Below are 27950 nucleotides of genomic sequence, written 5' to 3'. Positions count from 1 at the left end.
AACATTAACTATACTAGGAGACCATCGTCCCAGACAGATAAAACCACCCTGATATGCAAAAAGACCATCGTTTTAAGCTGAGAGGATCATCCGGATATACACGATAACAAAATCAACCATTTCAGTCATATACAACTAGCCATCAATATAGTTAAAGAAAGGTTATATCCGTGTTGTAATTCAATAATAAATTATATTTCATACCGAGCTCCACGAAATCTTATGTTGCAAAGAGTAAATTCCCAAGAAAACAACATTCTGTACGTACAAAAACATATTTGTAGAGAAGCAGTTATACGACAGTCGCTCTACAGCATTCAAATGTTTAGAACAAATCGTGAAACAACTAAACTTTGCTAAAATTATCAGTAGGACTTGATGAGTATGGAACTATAAAACAGACCTTAAGGGCGAAGTCAAATGCATATTTTCGGTTAATTTACAATTATTGCTCTATTATAAAGGACCCATACAAATCTCCTGTGCTATTTTTGGGTGGGTCCATTAAAAGTTTGCTTGTTTGGGTGTCTCCTTTCAGTCTTAATGGAATTGGTCACAGTGACATTCAAGGGTCATTACTGATGGCTAGTGTTTTGCGTCAATTTTCGCGAGTTCGCTTCCGTTGAAATACCGCAGTAAACAAGTCTGTTGCACGTTGGGCGTGTGCTTGACACAGTTAAAAACTGTCTGACAATATTTAAACGAACAAGGCTTTATTGATTTCGCGGAGTTAAGATGTAGCAAACATCGTTATAACAATCGCAATCATACGTTGGTACATACTGAACAGTAGATACATAAAAGATAGTGTCTTGAACATGTAATTTATGTACGTCTCAGTTGCATAACTTATGCCTAGAATGTGTCGTTATTTCTTGTGTGAATCCTCCCATAAAATGTGAAGTTGACATTCTAGCGTTATATTACCAGGAAGATGTACTCAAAACGTACACGTATTTTTTAAATATCCCTCAGGCAACGCTATCATATCGAGTGAATTAATTTAGGATTCACTGAAAATATAGTTGATAATTTCACAGGATGTAAAAATGTGGCTTGACGATTTACCATGTGTAAAACACGATGCGATACAATAATGCCGACGAACTTAGTTGGTAAAGTCTTGGAATACAACTCCGAGGATACTCCAAGATGTGAAGATGTCAATTACCGTCATGACTATATGCACTTTGGACTGTTAAACAAGCAAAGTCTGGACAGTGTGAGTTGGTAAAATAACCGCCATGATTGGAGGAAATACTTCTAAACATATACAATAATTGAAATAAAACATACAACATGAAACCAATAAGGATTGCATGAAGATAGCCTCTTCCGACGTTTCGTGGAGATTGCTATAAGATTTGACAAATCGAGACACCAACGTATCCTATAAGCATCTCGAAGATTGCAAAACTTCACCAACTCTTTTACGAATAAAATGTACAGTGGCAAACATCCTCCTGCAGTACGAACACACAAACAGAACACTATGCTATGAAACAAAACACGGTATTGTCTATATAGAATATTAACTAATGTAAAAGGGGCATAACTTATGCAGTAATAGTGTCGTTGTTTTGTTGGTTTATCCTCCCTTAAAATTGTGTATTATACCATAACAACACAGGAGGCCTTATCACAAGGACGTTTAATATATAATTACACACATGTAATTGACATTTCGCTCAAAAGAATAACGCAATCGTTTATTTTCACAACAGAACAATATCCTATAAGAATCTCGAGTACCACTCTGCCATACAAACAGATCACCGTCAGAGACCGATAGGACCACACTGCTATACTGAAAGCCGACCGCTATAGACCGATAGGACCACACTGCTATTCTGACAACCGACCGCTCCAGACTGATAGAACTACACAGCTATAGTGACAACCGACCGCTCCAGATCGATAACTACACTTCTGTACTGACAACCGACCGCTCTTGACCGATAGGACTACACTGCTATTCTGACAACCGACCGCTCCAGACTGATAGAACTACACAGCTATAGTGACAACCCACCGCTCCAGACCGATAGGACCACACTGCTATAGTGACAACCGACCGCTCCAGACCGATAGGACCACACTGCTATACTGACAGACGACCGCTCAAGACCGATAGTACCACATTGCTATACTGACAACCGACCGCTCCAGACCGATAGTATCACATTGCTATAGTGACAACCGCTCCTAACCGTTAGGACCACACTGCTATACTGACAACCGACCGCACAAGAACGATAGGACCACAATGCTTTACTGGCTACCGACCGCTCCAGATCGATAGTACCACATTGCTATACTGACAACCGACCGCTCAAGATCGATATGACCACACTGCTATAATGACAGAAGACCGCTCCAGACCGACAGGACCATACTGCTATAGTGACAACCGACCGCTCCAGACCGATTGGACCATACTGCTATACTGACAGACAACCGCTCCAGACCGATAGGATCATACTGCTATACTGACAGACGACCGCTCCAGACCGACATGACCATACCGCTATACTGACAGACGACTGATCTAGACCGACAGGACCATACTACTATAGTGACAACCGACCGCTCCAGACCAATTGACCACACTGCTATAGTGACAACCGACCGCTCCAGACCGATAGGACCATACTGTTTTACTGACAGACGACCGCTCCAGACCGATAGGACCATACTGCTATAGTGACAACCGACCGCTCCAGACCGACATGACCACACTGCTATAGAGACAACCGACTGCTCCTGACCGATAGGACCATACTGTTATACTGACTGACGACCGCTCAAGACAAATAGGACCATACTGTTATACTGATTGACGACCGCTCCAGACCAATAGGACCATACTGTAATACTGACAACCGACCGCTACAGACCGATAGGACCATACTGTTATACTGACAGACGACCGCCCCAGACCGATTGGCCCATACTGCTTTACTAACAGACGACCGATCTAGACCGACAGGACCATACTGCTATAGTGACAACCGACCGCTCCAGACCGACAAGACCACACTGCTATACTGACAACCGACCGGTCAAGACCGATAGTACCACATTGCTATACTGACAACCGACCGCTCCAGACCGATACGACCACACTGCTATAGTGACAGACGACCGCTCCAGACCGATAAGACCATACTGTTATACTGACAGAGGACCGCCCCAGACCGATTGGACCATACTGCTTTACTGACAGACGACCGATCTAGACCGACAGGACCATACTGCTATAGTGACAACCGACCGCTCCAGACCGACAAGACCACACTGCTATACTGACAACCGACCGGTCAAGACCGACAGTACCACATTGCTATACTGACAACCGACCGCTCCAGACCGATATGACCACACTGCTATAGTGACAGACGACCGCTCCAGACCGACATGACCATACTGCTATACTGACAGACGACCGATCTAGACCGACAGGACCATACTTCTAAAGTGACAACCGACCGCTCCAGACCGATAGGACCCTGCTATACTGACAGACGACCGCTCCAGACCGATAGGACCACCCTGCTATACTGACAACCGACCGCTCCAGACCGATAAGACCATACTTCTATTGTGACAGACGACCGCTCCAGACTGATAGGGCCACCCTGCTATACTGACAGACGACCGCTCCAGACCGACAGGACAATACTGCTATACTGACAACCGACCGCTCATGACCGATATAACTACACAGCTACACTGACAAGCGACCGCGCCAGACCGATAGTAATACAGAGCTATACTGACAGACGACCGCTCCAGACCGATATGATCACACTGCTATATTGACGGCCGACCGCTCCAGACCAATAGGACCACACTGCAATACTGACAGACGACCGCTCCAGACCGATAGGACCACACTGCTGTATTGACAAACTACCGCTCCACACCGATAGGACCACACTGCTATACTGACAGACCACCGCTCCAGACCGATAGGACCATACTGCTATATTGACAACCGACCGCTTTAGACCGAAAGGACCACGCTGCTTTACTGACAACCAAGCGCTCCAGACCGATAGGACTTCACTGCTATACTGACAACCGACCGCTCCAGACCGATAGGACTACACTGCTATACTGACAACCGACCACTCCAGAGCGATAGGACCATACTGCTACACTGACAACAGACCACTCCAGCTCGATAGGACCATACTGCTTTACTGACAACCGACCGGTCAAGACCGCTAGGACCACATTGAACGTGTTATGCAGTGGTTACCACTTGGGCGTATGCAGCTGAAGTTGTAAAGCAGCCATTTAAATTTTCCGAACTAATAGAATATGTTAGATGTCTTCCATTCAGAAAGCTTCAAACAAAAATTAACTTAGAAAATCATAAAGTGTCCAACTTACGCCAATAAATAGTAAGATATCAAGAAAAAATCAAATGCAGAGGAACGAAAATGTCAGTTAACTTCTTACCCAGCACGGTGTTCGCAAAAAAGTTACATGTAAACCCATATATGAAACTTGACTGTGACCGTATGTGTCATATATTGTCTTGCATGCGCCTATATCTATCCTATGTATGTTTTCTTGCTTGGATGGCTGTAATTTATTTATTTCCATCGCATTGGTGAAATCCGAGATATTAAATTGGCAAACTTGGCAGTTCAGTTCAATTGGTGCAGTTTTAGCGTTAAAATACGGTAAATGCTCATACAGGTATGACTTGCAACAAGTTTCTTCCGTCAGGTTATTTCAAATAAACACGATTGCACTTTCTTGAACATATTGTCGATTTCTTTGTATCTCAAACAAAGATTGTCACGTCAGTTAGCAATTAACTGATTAAATAAATAGGATTGTCGTATCTAATAAATTGAGGTAATTAAGCTATAAAGGTTAAAAAAAACCTTAACTGACCAGAGTTTTAGACAGAAACTGACGATAACATCAAAATCAACAAGGTCTAAGAAAATTAATCGCCGATATTAATCTGATCAGTGTATCAGAACCAGTACTAATTGCCAAGTTCACAAAACTTTACAGTGTGCGGTTGTTGAAATAAACTATTGATGTAACATGTTAATCGGTAACCGGTTAACCTACTGAAACGAGAAGTTAACCGGTTACAATTTTGTAAAGGCAAACCTAATATAGTTTTAAAATATGCTTTGTTCATGGTATAAATAGTTCGAGTTATATTTTTGCGAGCGACATACTGCCAACTAACGCTAGCGCCTACTAAGAAGTAGGACAGATCGCCACTCCGACGACGGGAAACAAAAATATGTCGATAAACTCAGTAATAAAGCAATAAACAAGTATTGCTTTGGTTACTTAAAGGGGGTTGTTTCGATAATTATCACTATAGTTTTGTTTTGCGCGCGAAAATTTTACTTGCGAACTGTGTGGAGTGACGAGGTTCCTTTATCCTAGTACCTTTGTCCTTTTTCGAATAAGAAATAAGGAACTGTTCCTTATATCTTATTCAAGCTTTACATATTTGATAGAGGGTTTAAAAAAATGCATACAATTCCTAAGTAAATCAAAATAAAATAACTCGAATGCATTAACTTTATATATTACGTTACATATTCATGTTTCTTCTTCGCGCTTGCATAATATTTCTTGTTAAACCGAACCGGTATTTTGTAATTCGAATACTAAGTTCACATCAACAAAACCTAAAGCATATATATATAGAATATAATGTGAGTTTCGGATAAAGATCAAGTTTATCATGCGAGGCTTAGAACCATGTTAGCGCGATGTTCGAGCCGAGCATGATAAACTTGATCTTTATCCAAAACTCACATAATATTCTATTTATCCTATTATTTCCTCTCTTTTTCCATTAATAATTATAAAATATCGCATTTTTGACGGTTTTATCTTATCGTAGTTGACAAAAATGTATTCTCCATTTTTCGGAAAAACCCAAATCTGATAAAAAAAAATTGCGATAGTATAAAGCTAAAGTGTAAACAATCGTTGTTATACTATCGATTTCATCTGGTAATATGATAAAATCCAGTTCCTTATTCAGTTGAAATAAGGAACACGGAGCTGGTTCCTTATTACTTATTCAATTTTATTTTATTTCTATAAATATAAATCAAAATGAACCAACGAGACCAATAAATCAACGAAAATTACTGTAAAAATATTATTTGCAGTACATTTCTATATTGATTTTTTTATTCCTTATTCCTTATTCAAATCGAATACGGAACTGGCATTTTCTTACTTCACAAAACCAAAATCGTATGAATAAAGAGACGCATATATCTAGGAAAATCGCTTCAAATGTAGGTTGTGAATATATATCTTTTTTGCAATACATTTCTTCTTAGTTTCTTTTTTATAATGATAACCAAGTGCCTTTTTCGCGCCTGAACAAGGAAAACGTAACATGTTGCACTATCTAATAGTAGGACTGATAACCACGAGAACAGCACCATATTGTCAGGTACCATTTGACCGTGGGATCTACAAAACGACAATGGCTTTGATGGTAAACAGTCATTCGCCGTTCTTAGCGTAACAGTTCTGTATTCGCACCGAAAGCCAAAATGTCGGACTGCGTTGTCACCAATGCGACGTCACTAATGTCACAATAAAGGCCCGACTGAACCGGAAGCAGCGGCCAAGGTGCCTCTATTGGACAGGAACGTTTCATCGAAATTCCTCTTTATTTCGTTTTTTTTTCAAATTAAAAACCAAAACTTACAAAGCTGTAATTGGGTGATTACTATTTATTTCAATAGATGTTCTATATCTGAAAGGGACTGGTTCCTTTTTCCTGATTCGGCCTCGAAAAAGGAAGTGGAGTATAAATACAAACACATTTGTTTAAATGTACTAGATTGCTTTTTTACATCACATAAAGGTTACATATTGTTATATGCTTCAGGTTTTGTTTATGTGAAGTAAGAATTCGAAGTAGAAAATGCCGGTCCGGTTTAAAAAAGAAATCCTACGCAAGCGCGAAGAAGAAACCTGAATATGCAACGTAATACATATAGTAAATGTAGTCGAGTTATTTAATTTTAATTAACTTAAGAAATGTTTGCATTATTTTATTATTACGCATGAATAATGAATACGGAACTGTTCCTTATTCCTTATTCGAATAAGCAATAAGGAACTAGGAAAAAAAACTAACTTACTCTCCGTTGTGGAGTGGGGGCTATTAGCGTAGACGTAGTTGACGTTCATTTAACTCACGATAACTCTCGCATTTGGTCGGTCGGCTTATTTTGATTTTTTGTCAACATGTGTATTTATTTTAAGCTCAGTCCGTGCACAACATGACAATATGAGTAACCGATATCAACGACTGATTGCTCGCAAAAATTAAGAGTTTAGATATAACAATTGTATCAGGAAAATAAGTCGTTCCAAAGATCTTGACCAGTTCATGTCGTATTTGCTCTTCCAGAATTTAATAATATTATTGGTAATCATTTATATCTACATAAAAGAGTAACATACATCTTTATATTCAATGCATTCCAAACTTTAGAAAATTAAAACGGAATGACAAATAATCGCAATAGTTTGTAAATTGTTTGACGCGAATGTAAGCGGCGCCACGAAAAAGAAACTATTGGTAAGTGAAAATAAACATTGTTCATGTGTGTAGTTCTTTTAATCTCTTGTCAATATTCTTTTACACAGGACAAATAAATATAAAATCAAACATACATTTACAAATCTAATACCACACATACCGATTCCAGTTACAATAAAAGGTTAACCGGTTTAAGTTTTATGTAACCTGTTGCATCCTGAAAATAAATCAAAAAGGGGAAAACATTGACAGTGAAGAAGCACGCATATTCAAAATGACAAAAACTGTTTAATTGTATCGTGGCATTAAACTAAAGTAACTTACCAAACATTAGTCCAAGCGATGTAGGAGAAAACTATAGCTTAACGTACCAAACATGTGTCGGAGCTATATGACAGAAAATTATAGTAACTAACAAAACATTGTCCGAGCGATATAGCATAACTAACATGACATTTGCCAAGTTGTGTTATATAAATCTTTAACATGAAAATAATGGATAATTGATCAAAAATTTGTCTGTGTGATATCGGAGAAGAGCGCAACTACTTGTGTGCAACATGGCTTAACAAGAAAACAACATCAGATCATCAAAACTTTGTAAAACCTTTTTGACAGAAAACTAGCTTTACTGACAAAACCTTTGTCACACCATAAAATGGGAACAAAGACTGTAAAAACATTTTCATGTGCATACATTTAAGTACATTACACTCTTAAATTAATATCTGGTATAGTATTGTTATAAGCTGGTTTACAAGATAATTCGCTTTGTGATATAAGCAATGTTTTCTTGATAAACATGTTTATTTATATAACTTACCGATAGTTTTGTTATTTTGGAACTTAAACTTTTGTCATAAAGACAATACAAAAACGATAGTATCATTAATCTAGAACATGCGATTTTTCCCATGTAAAGGGGTACAACCTATGCATTGAATGTTTGTCATTGTTATTTCGTTTTTCTCTCTCTTGAAAATGTGTACATTGACCCGTCATTTAACACCAGGAAGTAAAACGATTGCGGCTTTAATGTGTTTGTTTCTGATTACATAACCGCTTAAATATTTAATTATTATTTAAAAATTTTTTATTTAGACAATTGTTAACTTGAATGTTATAAAAACTGAATAAGTTTTTTAATCAGAAATATAATGAACCAGTATTTAAAATAGTTTTTTTACTATAAAATCTAGTATTGAACATAAAACAACATTTATAGCTATTTCAACAAAATAACAGAAATATCTCTATAAAGTCAAAGCATATGTAGTGTACCGATAGATCGATAACCAGAAACAAACATTGTTTAACCCCATTAACGCACATATATTTGAAAGTTCTCGACATAAATGACACTCGCTAGATAACCTTTTATAATAACTGGCAATCGTTTAGACCGATAGAACCACGCTGCCATACTAACAGACCATCATCACCGACCGATAGAACAACCCTGCTGTACAAACAGACCCCAGTCACAGGTAGATATAACCACACCGCCATACTAACCACCGTCCCACAAAGATAGAACCGCCATTCAATACTAACAGACCATAGTCCCAGACCGATATACCACCATGCTATACTGACAGACCACCACTCCAGACCGATAGAACCGCCCTGCTATTCTATCAGACCATCGTCTGGGACCGATAGAACCAATCTGCAATATTAACCTAGACCTTCCTATACCGATAGAACCAAACTGCTTTACTATAAGACCACAGTCCAAGACCTATAGAACCACCGTGCTATACTGACAAACCATCGCCCTAGACCGATGGAACAACAATGATATAGTAACAGACAATCCTTATAGACCGATAGGATCACACAGCTATACTAACAGACACCGTCCCAGACCGATAGACCCCCCACTTCTTAGACTACCCAGATATACTTACAGACCACACCACAGATCAATAGAACCACCTTGGAATAACAACACACCACCGACACAGACCGAAAGAAACAGCTTGGAATTCTAAAAAACCAATGCCACAGACCGATAGAATCACCCTGCTATACTAACAGACACCGCCCCAGACCTACACAACCGCCCTGCTATACAAACAGACCACTGTCACAGACCTAAAGAACCACCCTGCTATCCTAACATAACACCCTCTTAGAATGATAAAACCACCCTGCTATACTACAGACCACCGCCACAGACCAATTTAACCATCTGCTATATACTAACATAACACCGTCTTAGACCGATACGACCGACCTGCTATACTTACAGACCACCATCACATACCAATAGAACCACACTGCTATACCAACAGACCACCGTCACAGATAATTGTAACCACCCTGCTTTACTAACATTCCGTCGTCCAAGACGGATGTAACCGACCTGCTATTAAACACCGGCTGTCCTAGACCGATGCAGATGTTCTGATATACTTACAGACAAGCGTCACAGACATATAAATTACCCTGCTATACTAACAGACCACCGTTTTAGACAGATGTAACCACCCTGCTTTACTTACAGACAAGAATCACAGACCGAACAAAACACTCTTTATACTTAAAGACACCGTAACAGACCGATAGATCCACACTGCTATACTAACATACCACAGTCATAGACCGATTGAACTACCCTGCTTCACAGACAGATCACCGTCACAGACCGTAAAAACCATATTATATACTAAAACACTACCTTCATGCAAACAAAGAACAATCCTGCTATACTAACAAACCACCGTATCAGACCAATAAAACCACCCTTCTATACTGACATACAATCGTCTCAGACCATGCTATGCAAACAGACCACCGTCACAGACCGATAAAAACCACCTTGCGATACAAACGGACAACTGTCCCAGACCTATAGAACCACACTGCTATACTACCATAACACCACCACAGACCGATAGAACCACCCTGCTATGCAAATAGACGACCGTCACAGACACATAGAACCACCCCGCTAAACTAACAGGCAGCCGTCACAGACCGATAGAACCACCCTGCTATGCAAATAGACGACCGTCACAGACACATAGAATCACCCTGCTATACAAACAAACCACCGTCACATAAAGATAAAGACCACCATGTTATACTAACAGACAATCTTCACAGACTGATACAATCACCATGCTGAACAAACAGACTGATAAAAACCACCCTTCAATACAAACAGACAACCGTCAGGGCTAGTAGAACTGATATACCGAAAGACTACCGTCAGAAACCAATAGAACTACACTACCAAACCAACAGACAACCGTCTCAAACCGATTGGACCACACTGCTATACTATCAGACCACGGTCACAGACGTATATAACCACCCTGCAATACAAACATACAAGCGTCACAGACACATAGAACCACCTTACAATACTAACAGACAACCGTCACGTACACATAGAACTACCATGCTAACAGACAAATGTCACAGACCAATAGAACCACACTATTATACTAACAGACTACCATCTTAGACCAATAGGACCACACTGCAGTACTTACAAACCATCCTCACAGACCGATAAAACAACATTAACTATACTAAGAGACCACCGTCCCAGGCAGATACAACCACCATGATGTGCAAAACGACCATCGTTTCGAGATGAGAGGATCATCCGGATATACACGGTACAAAAAATCCACCTTTTCAGTTATATACACGTATATATCAATAAAGTTAAAGAAAGCTATTATACGTATTGCAACTCTATAATAGATTATGTTACATACCGAGATCCGCGAAATATTATGTTGCAAAAAGTAAACTCCTAAGACAACAACATTTTACAAGTACGTACACAAACACATTTGTGGAGAAGTAGTTATACAAAAGTCGCTATACAGCTTAAACATGTTTAGAACAAATTCTGCAAAACAAAACTGTGTTAATATTTTCAATAGAACTTGCTGAGTATATACCTATAGACCTATACGCCAGGCCTTGGGGGCGAAGTCACATGTATCTTTTCGGTTAATTTACAATTAATGTTCTATGAGTGATCGATAAATAAAGGGCCCATACAAATCTCCGTTGCTAGTTGTGGAGCCTAAATGTGTATTTCTTGTTTGGTTGTCTCCTTTAAGTATGAATGGAATTGGTCTCAACGACATTCAAGGGGAACAACTGATGGCTAGTGTTTCAAATCAAATTTGGCGAGTTAGTTCCGTTGAAATGTGATAAAGGTACAAAGTCGCGTAACATGAGCTTATCTGAACAGGAAGTTAATTTGTTATTTACCATCTAAACATGTATAATGTGGTTCAAGACATTGTTGTCGCAGTTTTATCATAACCGCCGATCAAAAATGCGTAATTTTAAGAACGATAACGCACAAAATAAATTGTATTGAGCAAAACGAATATGAGCGATTTACGAAACCGAAAATCGCCCTTTGTATATCGACCCAGTTAGAGTCGTTTCGTGCTAAGCGTTATTTCAGAGTTTGGAATTCGTATAAACGTATATCTATTAATTGCACGACTAAAATCTTAATCACAAGGCTTAGAGACATGCACGCATTTGTAAACACTGCATTATACTTCATGGTTGTTTTGTTTCAATGCAGTATGCCATATAGACTTTGTTTTGATGCATGCTGTATGTCAGTAGACCAAACTGTACAAATTTGATGAACATAGGTTACCAAACTCGATCATCGCGCTGGTTTATAATGCCATCAAAACTGACTCAAAACTGCTTTATAGCCCTTTGTATAACCCATCCAAACTGACCTAATCTTTGTTATTGATTGGATGTAGAACATCATCGAAACTGACCAAAACGATGGCATAGTGGTGCTGTAAAACTAGTTCATAACTGACCAAAACTATGTAATACCGTTGTTTTATAACCCCTTCGTTACTGACCAAAACAATGTTTTTGCGCTGTTGTAAAACCCATTTCAAACTGACCAAAACAATTGCAAAGCGCTGTTGAAAAACTCCTTCTTAACTTACCCAAACTATTTGAGTGCGCTGTTAATGTCTACACTCTTACTTACAATGCTTATGTACTTAAACTGTTGTTATCGAGCATTCAATCAAAATCACCTTAAATGAAAAATAATGTGTCACAAAGCTGTTGTATCAATTCACCCTAATTTACCAAAAATATATGATAGAGATTTTGAAGAAATTGACACATATTAACAAATAATCTGTCAAAGTACTGCAGAGAAAACTTTTGGTGCTAAGCGTTATTCCACAGTTATTTTATTATATTTATTTTTTGTTGTTGCTTTTTATAAATTGTGTTCATACTATGCTGTAAAGGAAACTGGGATTCACCGGAATACCCATGCGCCCCTTATTGTCAAACTTTCTAAATAACCATTTGATACACCAAAATGAAACAATGAAGAAGCAATTAATTCGACATTTTTATTCAACAATGACAATGCTGTAAATGCCTACACACTCGCTCTCTCGGCGTTGTACAGCTTTAATACTGCATTATTAATGCAGTATTTTGGAGGCATAATTCTGTACCGCCAGTTTACAATTGTTGTGTGTATTATTTCCCTTCTACTGATAGCAAAATTGACAACTGACATCGTGAAAATTTAAAAATCCACCAATAAACTTTCAAAAATAAGACATATTAATAGACAGTATTATAAGAAAGCTTCACGCCATTTATACTGCGATGTCTTTTGAACAAATTGGTCATGATAATTTTATTTTAGCGGCACAACTTTTCAAGAAAATTTTATTATAAAGGGGGTACTATATTGAGATTTGCAGGACGTTTGCAATGAAATAACAAACACAATCAATCCGTTTATGTAAATTTTCATTTATTTGCAGAATAGGGGTAAGAATGGCACCAGTGTCCGTCCGATCATACGTCTCTCTGTCCGTCCGTTAGTCTTTTTTATTTAAACAATATTTGGTGGGCTAAAAATTGCGGATTTCGATTGTTTTAAAGGGCTCAGTGTATACTCATCAAATATTGGTGGTCAAAGGGTCATTATTTTTTGTAAAACTCGAGTTTTAGGGGTTTAATCGCTGTAAAATCGCACCCCCATTTTACATAGCATATTATATTGATATGCACTTGACTGAAAGTAGGTCACGTGTAAATGCGTTTTTTGGCTTCCCGGCTCTGCAGAGCCTAACATACGTCATATTTTCGGTAGGCGGAGCTAGATTGGAGGTCACCCAGAACTAGGAAGAAGGAAGTTATAAAGGTTTCGGGTACATGAGGAATGCCGCAACAAATCGTGCAGAAATGCATTGAAAACATTTAAAGCGACTACGTTAGAAAATTTGCAGTTTTTATCTTCTCGCGGGCGAAAAAAATCGATTGATTGATACATTAGCCATGTTTACGTCATTTCATTAATTGTTTAATCAGATATTCAATCCATTAAGTAAAGCCACCCAATCAGTCGATCGGTCAATGGGTCATTCAGTCGTTTAATCACACAATAAGTCACTTATTCAATCACTGAGTCACTCAATCGGTCACTCAGGCAGTCATCAGGTCAAAAAGTCAGTAAATCGACCAGTCACTCAGTCAGCAAGTAAGTCACTCAGTCAGCAAGTAAGTCGTCCAGTAAGTCGGTACATCATTGGGCAAGTCATCGAATCACAGTCAAGCATTAAGACACACAGTCATATAGTGTGTCATTTGGCAAGTCAAATCATATTTTAATCAGTCATTCAGTGACTTGGACTATCACGTAATTGTCACTCAGTCATCAATGCGTAACTCAGTCATCAATAGGTACCTCAATTATTCTTTCGATTTTATTGCATTTCATAAATCATTTACATCGAATAATTATTGATCATCATATTATTTGATTATTCTATCAATCTCAAAGCATTTATCTTTATATTAACTTTCTCTCATAAGGCGACAGACAATGCATGAGTAAGTTGCTCACTCATTTTGCCAATTATTTACTCTCTATGACATTTAGTACAGCAATCACTATGCCAGTCATTCGCTCACTGTGTTAGTCATACAATGAAGTTGTCAGTCACCCAATATGTTAGACATTCACTGACTCTGTCGCGTCATTCACTCACTCTGTCACTAATATACTCAATTTGTCAGTTATTTACTCACTCTGACAGTCATTCTCTCTTCGAGCCATTCACTCACTTTGATAGTCATTCAGTCACTCAGTTAGCTACTCACTCACTCTTTTAGCCATTCACTCGCTATGTAAATCATACAATCAGCTATTCACTGCATTTGAAAGTTATCCTCTCAATCTGTAAGTTATTCAATCACATGATCGGGCTTTCACTGACTGTAAGTCATTCACTCGCTTTGTCAGTCATACATTAACTCATTTGGTCTTTAAGTCATGTTTTCAGTTATTCCCTGACTGTCAAATATTTCTCCCTATGTAAGTAATTCAGTCATTCTGTCAGTTATTCGCGCACTGCCAGTCATCACTTAGTCTGTAATTAATTCACTCAGTCTGTCAATCACTCACTCAATCTCTTAATCATACACTAACAGTGTCATTAATTGATTAACTCTAATTGTAAATCACTCACTTTGTCAGTAAGTAACTCTCTCATTGTCAGTCATTCACTTTATAAGTCATATATTCTTTTTGTCAGTCATTCCATCACTCTATCAGTAATTCACTCACTCTTTAAGTTACTCACTTACATGTTTTTGCAGTCACTCATTGTCTCACTATTTTAGTATTTATCTCACTCGTTTTGCCAATGATTGATCTGTCACCAACTCACTCATCTAACAGTTAATCAGACATCTATTCTGCTAGGCTTTTTCTCACCCGGTCAGACATTCTTTGGATGTTTCACTGACATGTGGTATAAATATATATAGTTTTCTTGGGGTTTTTCGAGGCAGTCATCAAATCACTTGGTCGGCCATACATTTGGTCACTTTTACAATCAGCCAATCACCCATAAGCTGGTCATTAGGTATGTTATTTCAATCAGTTAATCACTCAGTTTGTCATTCACTCAAGTCAAAATTTGTCATTCACTCAAGTCAATCAATAATCAACAATTCAGTCACTAACCCTCTCAATACTCTCTTTCTTCCCCCCTCACTCAGTCACTTAGTCCTTCACTCAGTGCCTATTTAAGTATGAAAAAAACAGATGATAAGGTGATTAATGTTGTGACTGACAGATGTGTCCCTTTAAGTATAACAACCGCAAATTGCATGGGTTATGTCTTGCGTTTTGTGTGATCGATCACTTAAAGTATTTTGATCTCAAAGAGTCGTTTATAATACATTCATTTCAGTATAGGTTAATCAATAAACAAATTTACTTAAGTTATATTTTAAATGCCTTTTGTTACACATTATACTATGCGTTTTTGTACACTGGCACATCTAGTTGTCTATGTCGGGTCATATTGTTTAATAATCGTCTGTGTCGGGTAGTTAACCAAAGGTTGATTATTGTTCCGTATTGTATTGCTTGTTCATCAAGCGCACACGGTACCGTGCTGTCTAAATATAACCCAATAATATAATATGACAATGCATATTCTTCTTGTTTCTGTTTTCATAAACCTACAATGCATCTGCTTAAATTTACAATTACATATTGATTAAAACAGCGTTATCAGTTAATTAAGACTTAAATGTAATGCATTATTACGTTTATTGTTCGTTAAACATATTGCGCAAGTTAGTCGATATGTTTGTGGCGTGTTATCCTACTCATTTTAGATTGTCTTTCTTTGACATACGGGTTACCTTATCATGGAAATTGTAATGGTAATACATCGGTTATCTACGGAATACTCCGTATAATAACGATGTATAAAAATAAATAAATTGCATGTCGAATAAAATGTTTAAAATAAATTAAATGAACGTATGTATATATTTCTACGTCTACGACATTTCGTGCAGTGCACGAATGATAGATCTCTATTAAAGTATGTTTATGCTTGTAGCGCTGAATTGGGTCAAGTGCCCCATGGGTACTACTTCCCAGTACCCCGGGTACTTTGAAGTATACTTCACAGTTCACCTATTTTCAAATGATACTTGTGGGTACCCCGGTATACTTACAGGTACCCCATCTTTCCTAAGAAAAAAAATCGTACAAAAAATTGTTCGTACACAATTTTTTTCGTACCCAAATCTTTTTCGTACCCAATTTTTTTTTCGTACCCATATTTTTGTCGTACCCATTTTTTTTCTTACCCCAATTATTATTTTTGCATAATCTTATCGTACCCAAATTTTTCGTATCCAAATTCTTTTTCGTACCCAAATTTGTTATTTGGCATAATTTGTTCGTACCGAAAATTTTCGTACCCAAATTTTGTTTCGTACCCAAAATTTTCGTACCTACATTTTTTTCGTACCCCAAATTTTCGTACCCACATTTTTCACATATGGGTACGAAAAAAAATTGGGTAAGAAAAATTTTGGGTACGATTTTTTTTTATTGCGGAAAGATGGGGTACCTGTTAGTATACCGGGTTACCCAAAAGCATCATTTGAAAATCAGTGTACGGTGAAATATACTTCAAAGTACCCGGGGTACGTAGTAGAAGTGCCCATGGGGAACTTGACTCATTCGGCGCTTAAGTAGCACCAAATTGGAAGCCTTTAAGACTACAAAAAAGTTTTTATTTCACGAAGAACGTATATATATATATATATATATATATATATATATATATATATATATATATATATATATATATATATATATAGATATATATATATATCTATATATATATATATATATATATATATATATATATATATATATATATATATATATATATATATATATATATATATATATATATATATATATATATATATATATATACAATTGAAGATTTAATAGATGTATGTTAAAAGTAACGTTTAACGCAAAATATGGTCCTTCACAAGACGATCATCGTCATCCCACCCCCGAGAAGGTACAGGCCAAGCTAGTCAGAACCCTTTATGTATTCTAAGACAAACTTCTTCCTAAATAAGAGTTTATCAGATGAATGAACGTTATATATAACTATAAAAGGCGATAAAAAGACGCATGGTACATTCTGACTGCAATCAATTTCAATATGATATCAGCAGCAAGAAGAGATGCCTCCATAGGTCTAAAGTATGTTTAGTATATAGAGCCCCAAATGAAAATTAACATTTGTATATTTTGACAATGAATACACTCTGTATAAGACTTTATAAATAGTTTATTGTACGTTTTACGTAAAATTAAAAAAGAAGCGTGTGTCTTATTAAAAAAGATATCCCTTACAATAAAAACAAACTTTACAGTTGCCGCTCCTTGGAGTCTATATAGGACCATTAATAAGAACCATGTAAACTGCGAGAAGAGTGTTTGCATAAATAAAGGATATGTCTCTATAAATGTATACATGGTTATAATTTAGTTATACAAAATAGGGTACGCGAATGCACCGCAAAATTCAAGTTATTAGTTCTCGAACAATCGCCAGTGACAAAATTTGCATGTTATGGGATTCTGTGTGTCCAAATTATTTTTTTATTTATCGTTTTGATTGCTTTAAACGATTCATGTTGCGTTAAGTTGTGAATTCTACGATAAGGAATAATGAACCTTTTCAAAAATTGTATTATTTGACAATCTAGCAGGCTTCAACGTCATTACCCCTACGTGTCAATGTTGAACATTTTAATGTGAACATTCAAGCTTCTTATCGATTGCTTATTTATATAACGATGTACCTCTTAACAAAAGGAAAAGTGGTTATTAAATGAAGTTTAATGTAATGATAAATGGAAAATATACCCGTAAAGAAGAAGATTCAAGCAAACAAATATCATCAAGGGAGACAATTTTAATTTAGTGGCCTTCATTCTAGATACAAAAAAATTGAGAATACTTTATTCTTAATGGGAAAAACGATACATTTTGTAGCCATTTGCGAATTTACCATATTACATTGTTAACCATATTTAAAAAGTATACTTGACAATAAATAAAACCCCTCTCATGTCGGGATGTCTTTGAAATCTCTATAGTCCGTATTAATGAGAACTCGTAATGCAACAATAATCATGATTACTAACAGAACGAATTTATCCTTATTAAAAGTATAAATAGTGACGTAAGTTTTACGAAAAGAAAACAAAGAACTCAAACGTGAATACAAGTATCGAGCACCGGGCAACTCTGCATGTAGATAATTTGAACATAAGGCCCATATAGGTATAGAAAACACTTGATTATAATTCGTTATTATGATTATTAAATATGAAACATTGCTTTTCTAGTTCAATAATTTACAATAACGAATAGTAGACCGTATGTTAAAAAATCGTATACATGGCTTTTGACCCACATAAAATGATTAATTTTCCCCAATTTTTGGAGTCTGTGTATTTCGTTTTCATTAAAACCCTTAATGTCTCGCATCGAGTAATTATTCATAGTACACGTATAAGTGTTCTCTAAATGAAATTACAACAGTTACTGTTGAATTTAAGCGATACGTAAAGATATATATAAATCAAGTAAAAAAGAAGACGGTTTAGGAAAATTAAGAATTGCAAGGGAGATAATTGTATATAGAGATGCTTCTTGTCTTTCAAACACGTGTATATGCTTAATTCCTTTTATTAAACATGAAAAATCTCGTTTCTACTTTTTAATGATTCAATAATAAAAAGTAAATATTATTGAAATGACATAATTTACAATAAAAACAAACTTTAACGTCGGCCCTCCACGGAGTTTGCATAGTCTCGATTTTTAAGAACCCTTTATACATCGAGAGGAGTGTTCGCTTAGGGAAGGAATGAACTCTTAATAAAAGTATAAATCGTGAATGTAAGTTTAACGTAAAGAAAACCACGAAATACCGAACACAACCAGTTTCGAGCAATAGGATAATGTTTAAGAAAATAAATTGAACATAATGGTCAAATATGTGCATAAAACACACATACATAATTCGCTATTATTATTATAAAAACAGTTTGTGTCTTTTAATAAATTAAACAATACAGACTTATTAACCAAATTAAAAAAAAAATCTTAAACACGTCATTTCGACCATAGAAAACGCTTCATTGTCGCCCATCGTGTGAGGCTGCATAGAACATAGTCATAAGAACCCTTTATGCCTCGCAAAGAGTGATTTTATTAAGAGAAGTTTGCTCTTGATAAAATTGTAAACGTTGAGTTAACGTGAAACGTAAAGATATATCCAACATAAAGCAAAAGGGGTCAATTTCAAGTAAATTAAGAATTCCAAGGGAGATCATTTAACATAGTGGTGCTTCTTGTCTATCAAACACGTGTATATGCTTAATTCCTATTAGTAAAGATGATAAATCTTGTTTCTATTAGTAAATTTGCCATATTGAGTAGTGAACCATATTAACGATGGTATAATTGACACTAAAAACAAACATTAACGTCGGCTTGCCAAGGAGTGTTCATTGTCTGTATGTAATAAAAACCCGTTATGCATCTAGAACGGGGTTTGCATATGAAAGGCATGAATTTAAAATAAAAGTATGAATCGTAAATGTATGTTTAACGAAGGAAAAAACACTAAATGACGCGTAAAACCAGTTTTGGGCACTCGGACAATATTTATGAAAATATGTTAAACATAATAGTCAAGTATGTATAGAAAACACGTGTTTATAATTCGCTGTTATTATCAACTATCAAACATTTGATGTCTAGTTGTAAATTTTACAATAAAGAATTAATAACCCAATTAAAAAATATTGTACATGTCATTTCAACCACAAAAATACTTTATTATCGCACATTTTAGTTTGTGTAGACCATTTTCATAAGAACCCTTTATTTATCGCAAAAAGTGATTATTTATAGAAGGGGTGTACTCTAAATGAAACTGCAGGTCTTAAATTCACGTGACACGTAAAGATATAAGATATTTCTTTTATTAAACATGAAAAATCTCGTTTCTACTTTTTAATTATTCAATAATAAATAGTAAATATTATTGAAATGACATAATTTACAATAAAAACAAACTTTAACGTCGGCCTTTGCATAGTCTCGATTTTTAAGAACCCTTTATACATCGAGAGGAGTGTTCGCTTAGGGAAGGAATGAATTCTCAATAAAAGTGTATTTCGTGAATGTAAGTTTAACGTAAAGAAAACCACGAAATACAGAACACAACCAGTTTCGAGCGATAGGATAATGTTTCAGAAAATAAATTGAACATAATGCTCAAATATGTGCATAAAACACACTTACATAATTCGCTATTATTATTATAAAAACAGTTAGTGTCTTTTAATAAATTAAACAATACAGACTTATTAACCAAATTACAAAACAATCGTATACACGTCATTTCGACCATAGAAAACGCTTCATTGTCGCCCATCGTTTGAGGCTGCATAGAACATAGTCATAAGAACCCTTTATGCCTCGCCAAGAGTGATTTTACTTAGAAAAGTTTTCTCTTAATAAAATTGTAAACGTTGAGTTAACGTGAAACGTAAAGATATATCCAACATAAAGCAAAAGGAGTCAATTTCAAGTAAATTAAGAATTCCAAGGGAGATAATTTAACATAGTGGTGCTTCTTGTCTATCAAACACGTGTATATGCTTAATTCCTATTATCAAAGATGATAAATCTTGTTTCTATTAGTCAATTTCGCCATAATGAGTAATGAGCCATATCTACAATGGTATAATTGACACTAAAAACACATTAACGTCGGCTTGCCAAGGAGTGTTCATTGTCTGTATGTAATAAAAAAAAACCGTTATGCATCTAGAACGGGGTTTGCATATGAATGGCATGAATTTAAAATAAAAGTATGGATCTTGAATGTATGTTTAACGAAGGAAAAAACACTATATGACGCCTAAAACCAGTTTCGGGCACTCGGACAATATTTATGAAAATATTTTAAACATAATAGTCAAGTTTGTATAGAAAGCACGTGTTCGTGTTTTTAATTCGCTGTTATTATCAAATATTAAACATTTGATGTCTTGTTGTAATTTCTACAATACCGAATTGATAACCCAATTAAAATATATTGTACATGTCATTTCGATCACAAAAGTACTTTATTATCGCACATTTTAGTTTGTGTAGACTATTTTCATAAGAACCCTTTATGCATCGAAAAAATGATTATTCATAGGAGGGGTGTTCTCTAGATGAAATTGCAGGTCTTGAATTCACGTGACACGTGAAGGTATATTCAAAATATAGAAACAGAAGAAATTTTAAGCAAATTAAGAAATCCAAGGGAGTTAATTTTATTTAAAAAAATACAGTTGCCGCTCCTTAAAATGTATAAAGTGCCCATTAATAAGAACCATGTATTCTGCAAGAAGAGTATTTGCATAAATAAAGGATATATCCCTATAAATATGTACATGGTTATAAGTTAGTTATACGAATTGGGTTATGCGAAATACACCGCAAAATTAAAGTTTTTAGTTCTCGAACAATCTCCAGTGACACAACTTGAATGTTATGGGACTTGAAATCATGTGTTCATTTATCGTTTCGATTGCTAAACACGATTCATTTTGTGTAAAGTAGTGAATTCTACGATAAGGAATAATGAACCTTATTGAAAATGGTATAATTTGACACGCTAGCAGGCTTCAACGTCATTACCCCTACGTGTCAATGTTGAACATTTAAAATTGAACCTTTAAGCTTCTTATCGATTGTTTATTTATATGTCTTAACAAAAGTATAAATGGCTTTTAAATTGAGTTTAATGTAAAGATAAATGTACAATATATCCGTAAAGAAGAAGATTCAAGCAAACAAATATCATCAAGGGAGACAATTTTAATTTAGTGACCTTCATTCTAGATTAAAAGAACTCGAGTATACTTTATTCTTAATGGGAAAAACGATACATTTCGTAGCCATTTGAGAATTTACCATACTAAATTGTTTACCATATTTAAAATAGTACCCTTGACAAGAAATAAAACCCCTCTCATGTTGGGATGTCTTTGAAATTTCTATAGTCCGTATTAATGAGAACTCGTAATGCAACAATAATCATGATTACTAACAGAACGAATTTATCCTAATTAAAAGTATAAATAGTGAACGTAAGTTTTACGTAAAGAAAACAACGAACTCAAACGTGAATACAAGTATCAAGCACCGTGCAACTCTGCATGTAGATAATTTGAACATAAGGACCGTATAGGTATAGAAAAAACTTGATTATAATTCGTTATTATAATTATTAAATATGAAACATTGCTTTTCTAGTTTAAAATTTTACAATAACGAATAGTAGACCTTATTAAAACAATCCTATATATGGCTTTTGACCCACATAAAATGCTTAATTTTCCCCCACTTTTTGGAGTCTGTGTAGTTCATTTTTATTAAAACTCTTTATGCCTCGCATCGAGTGATTATTCATAGTACATGTATAAGTGTTCTCTAACAACAATTACAAATGTTGAATTCAAGCGATACGTAAAGATATATAAAAAGGTAGACGGTTTAGGAAAATTAACAAATGCAAGGGAGATAATTTTATAAAGAGGTGCTTCTTGTCTTTCAAACACTTGTTTATGCTTAATTTCTTTTATTAAACATGAAAAATCTCGTTTCTACATTTTAATGACTCAATAATAAAAAGTAAATATTATTGAAATGACATAATTTACAATAAAAAATAAACTTTAACGTCGGCCCTCCACGGAGTTTGCATAGTCTCGATTTTAAGAACCCTTTATACATCGAGAGGAATGTTCCCTAAGGGAAGGAATGAACTCTTAATAAAAGTATAAATCGTGAAGGTAAGTTTAACGTAAAGAAAACCACGAAATACCGAACACAACCAGTTTCGAGCAATAGGATAATTTTTCAGAAAATAATTTGAACATAATGGTCAAATATGTGCATAAAACACGCATAAATAATTCGCTATTATTATTATAAAAACAGTTTGTGTCTTTTAATAAATTTAACAATACAGACTGATTTAACCATATTCAAAACAATCTTATACACGTCATTTCGACCATTGAAAACGCTTCATTGTCGTCCATCGTGTTAGGCTGCATAGAACATAGTCATAAGAACCCTTTATGCCTCGCAAAGAGTGATTTTACTAAGAGAAGTTTGCTCTTAATAAAAGTGTAAACGTTGAATTAACGTGAAACGCAAAGATATATCCAACATAAAGCAAAAGGGGTCAATTTCAAGTAAATTAAGAATTCCAAGGGAGATAATTTAACATAGTGGTGCTTCTTGTCTATCAAACACGTGTATATGCTTAATTCCTTTTATTAAACATAAAAAAATCTCGTTTCTACATTTTACTTCCGCAATATTAAATAGTAAATATTATTGAAATGACATAATTGACAATAAAAACAAACTTTTACGTCAGCACGTCGGCATTCCACGAAGTTTGCATAGTCTCGATGTTTAAGAACCTTTAATACATCGACAGGAGTGTTCGCTTAGGGAAGGAGTAAACGCTCAATAAAAGTATAATTAGTGAATGCAAAATTAACGTCAAGAAAACCACGAAATGCAGAACAAAACTGGTTTCGAGCAATAGGACAATGTTTATGAAAATAATTTGAACATAATGGTCAATTATGTGCATAAAACACGTATAAATTATTCGCTATTATTATTATAAAAAACATCAGCTCATGTCTCGTAGAAATTATACAATACAGACTGATTAACCAAATTACAAAAAAAAATCATATACATGTTATTTCGACCACACACAATGCGTCATTGTCGCCCATATTTGGAATCGGTATAGTATAGTCTTAAGAACCTTTTATTCCTCGCGAAGAGTGATTTTACTTAGAGAAGTTTGCTCTTAATAAAAGTGTTTAACGTGAAACGTAAAGATATATACAAAATAAAGCAAAAGGGGGCAATTTCAAGTAAATAAGAATTCCAAGGGAGATAATTTAACATAGTGGTTCTCTTTTTGTCTATCAAACACGTGTATATGCTTAATTCCTATTATTTAAGATGATTAATCTTGTTTCTATTTGTAAATTTCGCTATAATGAGTAGTGAACCATATTTACAATCGATCTTATAATTGACACTAAAAACTAACTTTAACGTCGGTTTGCCAAGGAGTGTCCATTGTTTGTATATTATAAAAACTAGTTATGCATCTAGAACGGGGTTTGCTTATGGAATGCATGAACTTAAAATAAAAGTATGAATCGTAAATGTATGTTTAACGTAGGAAAAAACACTAAATGACGCGTAAAACCAGTTTCGGGCACTCGGACAATATTTATGAAAATATGTTGAACATAATAGTAAAGTATGTATAGAAAACACGCGTTTATAATTCGCTGATATTATCAAATATCAAACATTTGATGTCTAGTTGTAAATTCTACAATACAGCATTAATAACCCAATTAAAAAAATATTGTGCATGTCATTTCGACCACAAAAGTACTTTATTATCGCACATTTTAGTTTGTGTAGACCATTGTCATAAGAACACTTTATGCATCGCACAATTAAAGTGATAATTCATAGAAGGGATGTACTCTAAATGAAATTGCAGGTCTTGAATTCACGTGACACGTAAAGATATATTCAAAATATAGAAAAAGAAGAACTTTTATGAAAATTAAGAAATACAAGGGAGTTAATTTAATAAAGTTGAGCTCAATGGCTATCAAACACTTGTATATGCTTTATTCCTGGCATTAAATATGATAAAGCTCGTTTCTTCTTGTAAATTCCGCCATAGTAAATAGTGAACTTTATTGAAAATGATAAACTTGACAATAAAAACAAACTTTTACGTAGGCACTTCATGGAGAGTACATAGTCCCAGTAAATAAAACCCCTTCATGTCTCAAAAGAAGTGTTTGCTAATGGAAGGGATAAACTCTAAATAAAAGTATGGGTTTTGAATGTTTTGAAAAAGATACGTAAAGAAAATCATGAACTACAGCGTAAAAAACAGTTTCGCGCACTGGATCATTCTCGGATTGATCTCAAATTTTAACACATTGTTCAACTATGTCTGAAAAACAAGTGTTTATATATCCGTTTTATACCTTTAAATGATACAAGTTGTGTCTAGATGCCAATTCTACAATGACTGTTGAAGCTTATTAAAAAATGATATTATATGATAAGAAACGTGGTTTTGCGCGTCACTTACGCTCGATAGGTCATTGTCGGCTCGGGTACCACTAAAATGTACACCGGGTACCCTTAAGTATAATTAAATGTACCCCGGGTACGGAAAACATACTCAAACGTACACAGGAATTCTAACGCTAAATTTGTCGTTGTCGGCATTTTTTTCAAATAATTTTTGTTCATAGTCATGTCAATATTTTGAAAATTGGCCTCATATTATCGTAACTCGTACTGAAAACAGAATGTTGAGGCAGGTTTTATTCAAAAGGAATTTCGATTTGTATTCCATAGCGCGTTTTACGACGTCGGATTTTGGGCAGGAATAAAACGCGAGTCCAGTTTAAATTGATCGTGTTTGTTTAAGTATATTTTCTGTACCCGGGGTTCATTTAAGTATACTTAACAGTACCCGGAATACATTTAAGTAGTACCCGAGCCGACAATGACCGAGCGTCATTTACCCGTATGCGTCAATTTCAGAACTATTTTGGCGGGATTCTCGATAATATTACGAGCTGTTTGTGCATCTAGAAGATAAAATGTATTTATTTCAGGTGGACGCGTGTAGTTAATAAAAGAATTAATAATGAAAAAAAAGTCATATAAAAACTTAAATATGACATACAATCTTAAAACGAAGCTTCTGAAAATCATAAAATTCAAAGGCTATATACTAGTAGTATTAGTAGTAGTAAAAGTAGTTTTTTTCTTCAATTATTTAAACTGATCATATTTGACGAAAACCAAAGCTTCCACGCCGACGCTCTATTTTGAGTAGGTGGAGCCCATATCGTTCAATTCCCGTGTGCTCTCAAACGACAGTCTTTTGCGGGAAAATGTTATGCAAATAACAGTATATATTTCATTTATTAATTGTGTTTGCAAAGATGAATACTAGCTGGAGTTAAAAGAATAAGTGTCCAGTGAAAAAGAAAATTCAGGGGAGATAATTTTAACGTTTTTTTTATTGTATTGACTATTGACCCGTGTTTTTATTGGTTTTATATAAATAAATTCGATAAAACCCAAATCAAACCATAACTTCTAATATAATTATTGTTTTGTTTTATTTTAAGGCAAGTATTAGTTGCAAAAAACACAGCCGCTAAACCGGCATCCTTTGCAACACATATGTGACTTACCTTTTTGTCGTTTCTAGTTCCGATTTACTAATAATTCTTGCGTATTTCACTATTGTACTAATCTAAGAAATAGTGTTTCATTGTAATAAAGCCTTCTTAATCAACAGTATTAAGAATCCTTACCGTTTCTAACAAAAAGGTCGTCGATCGGTAGCTGAAAAGCCATGTCCGAAAGGACGTCATATTGGAAAGAAAACAACAGACAGTACGACCACCAACATATCATTCTTTACCTGCTTATTACATTATCTGTGATTCATATACCTTATTGAGGTGTTTTGACCAATCATAGTGCAATTCCTGCACTCCTGCGCATTAATTATGTGGCGCTCTTATGTCATTATTGACACCACATTTATTGAGATCACGTGATGATCAATGGTGCGATCACATACTATTTTTTAATGTAAATTCTGAGCTTATGAGTGTAAAACACTGAGTTATCATCACGGTAATTACAAAAAAGGCAATTCCGTTTCCTTAAAAACGACTGGACATGGTGTTCTTGGTTTGCAACCTTGATTCCCCGTGTACAGACGTGCGCAATCCTTTGAAGAAAGCGTACTATTTACCGTTTTTCTTTGTGTTTTAGACGGGAATCGTTCTTAGGGAACATATTTTTGTAACTTCTTGCAATTTTGTTTATGTTTTGCAGTTAGATAGTATTCTAAAGAGTTCCACGCACCTTTGGCGCACACATGAGGGAGTTCTAGAATACCATACACATACATTTGGTCCATTATCACGATGTTTTGCATGATTTCTTGTATCAATTTTTGATAAAATGAGTGGAAAACAGAATAATATAATTATTTAGACGTATTAAGATGTTATACATTTATTTGATTAGATAAAAACAATTAAAATGCTTGAACTTTATAGGTTGCGCCCCAAACCAGACGTAGTGTGTATCCCATCTCTTTAATTTTCGCTAACTGACCATCCAAATACATGTTATTTAACGAATTAATATATAATAACAACCCCTTAATAGAAAAACCCCTTAATTGTTCGATTAAAGCAAGGGTTTTCGATGTTTTTAGCAAATTTAAAAATTAGGCACACAGAACCCACCATATTTTGACTGAAATCCCGCTAATTAGTAAGACGCGTTCCGTCTTTTTGTGCTCCG

General features: G+C 35.2%; 1 long non-coding RNA gene across 3 annotated transcripts in view; it reads right to left on the bottom strand.

Annotated features, from left to right (window-relative positions):
- LOC127873095 (uncharacterized) overlaps positions 1–27043 on the bottom strand; it is a 59900-nt gene extending 32857 nt beyond the window's left edge. For 2 of the 3 annotated variants that reach the window (XR_008045960.1, XR_008045964.1), the window contains exons 1-2: positions 26942–27041; positions 7725–7781 (exon numbers count right to left, since the gene is read on the bottom strand). This is a non-coding gene — a long non-coding RNA (uncharacterized LOC127873095). Of the gene's footprint in view, positions 1–7724; positions 7782–26941 lie in introns of all 3 variants that reach the window. The other variant, XR_008045963.1, reaches the window with a different exon arrangement.
- Positions 27044–27950: the final 907 nt, after the last annotated feature.

This window comes from Dreissena polymorpha, chromosome 3, assembly GCF_020536995.1.
Source record: "Dreissena polymorpha isolate Duluth1 chromosome 3, UMN_Dpol_1.0, whole genome shotgun sequence".
Classification (NCBI taxonomy): Eukaryota; Metazoa; Mollusca; class Bivalvia; order Myida; family Dreissenidae; genus Dreissena; species Dreissena polymorpha.
This window is presented reverse-complemented; position numbering and strand designations above follow the sequence as displayed.